General features: G+C 54.7%; 1 long non-coding RNA gene across 1 annotated transcript; it reads left to right on the top strand.

The window, feature by feature from the left end:
- Window positions 1-442: 442 nt before the first annotated feature.
- Window positions 443-1,185, top strand: LOC143419690 (uncharacterized). The gene is made up of 3 exons (XR_013099701.1): window positions 443-669; window positions 743-938; window positions 1,018-1,185. It is a non-coding gene; the product is annotated as an uncharacterized LOC143419690 (long non-coding RNA).
- Window positions 1,186-1,434: the final 249 nt, after the last annotated feature.

Here is a 1,434-nt window from a genome sequence, read left to right as displayed (position 1 = left end):
TACGGTCGCCAGCTCCTCGGTACGCTCCAGGGCAGAAGGTGTGGCTGTCGGCTAAGGATGTTCCCCTTAAAGTTTCCTCCCGCAAGCTGGCTCCTCGGTTTATTGGGCCGTATGTCATCCACTCGGTCATCTCGCCCTCTGCTGTGAAGCTCGAGCTTCCTCCCAGTCTGCGGATTCACCCGGTTTTTCATGTTTCCCAAGTCAGGCCTGTGCTGTCCAGTGTGCTGTGCCCGCCTTCCGACCCCCCTCCGCCCGCCCGGCTCATCGATGGTCATCCGGCCTATACGGTTCGGCGGATCGTTGACGTCCGTCGCCGTGGTCGGGGTCGCCAGTTTTTGGTGGACTGGGAGGGGTATGGGCCTGAGGAACGTGCCTGGGTTCCTCGCTCGTTTATCCTTGATCCTGCTCTTGTCTCTGATTTTTTTTCAGGTCACGTCGCGGGCTGGGGACCGGTCGGCCGCCGGGTGGCGTCCCTTGAGGGGGGGGTACTGTCATGGTCTACGGTGGGTGGCTGGAGTTTCCATTAGGCTCCTGAACTGACCTGGGATCCGCCCCTGGGCAGGGCCAACTCCAGCTCCTGCACACCTGGAGCCTATTGCAGGCTATCAAGCCAGAGGGATTTAAACCACACATCGATGTTCACTCACTGCCAGTTCGTCATCAACCCATGTTGGTAACAGGTCTTGTGTTTCAAATTCTCGCTGTGATTCATCTTACTAACAAAGACTCTTTTGTGCTACAGTTGCTGTACCCACCCTGGCTCACTCCACCTCCGGACTTGGAATACCTAGTGATCATTTTGGAAATCCCTCTGTGCCTCACCTGCCTGCCCTCCTGCCATCACACTCCATCTGGAGCCCCGGATCTCAGGTCAGCCACTCAGCCTCCCCTGGATCTTCATCATCCCCCTCTCAAACACTCCAGGTCCCTAACTGCAAGTAAGAATTGCTGCTCTTATACTGGCCACTTCTGAGCTGCCTTCACTACCCACCTAACTTCTATATCCTCTCCCCTCAGTGTGACTGTTCCCCACTCAGCTCCGTTCCACTTCTCAGGCCTCGTTCCCTCGCCCTAGCCACGTTCCCCTGGGCACGCCACACCAAGGCTCCACGTCTCGTCATTTTCTGTCTTTGCCACGTTTCCCTTTTATTGTTCCCCTTGCACTTAACCGTAATAAACTATTTAATCATCTACTGTCTCCGCTCTGGGTTTCTGCACCTGAGTCCTATTCAGTACCGGCCATCCGTCGCCGTGACACTGAATGTCTATGGTTGCTGGGTAAAGTGAAGTTAGACAAGGATAAGAGAACAAAGGTATGTTCAATTTGTTTCTTCTACCACCACTCTCCCCTGGCCTAGCTGTTGCCTTTGTTCAAGTTACCTTGCTTTCTGTCAGTCACTTCCTTGCTGGTCTGACTTATTCATTCGCTGGCTT

The sequence above is a fragment of the Maylandia zebra genome, linkage group LG7 (genome assembly GCF_041146795.1).
Source record: "Maylandia zebra isolate NMK-2024a linkage group LG7, Mzebra_GT3a, whole genome shotgun sequence".
NCBI lineage: Eukaryota > Metazoa > Chordata > Actinopteri > Cichliformes > Cichlidae > Maylandia > Maylandia zebra.
The sequence above is the reverse complement of the archived record's forward strand: the minus strand, read 5'-3'. Positions and strand labels throughout refer to the sequence as shown.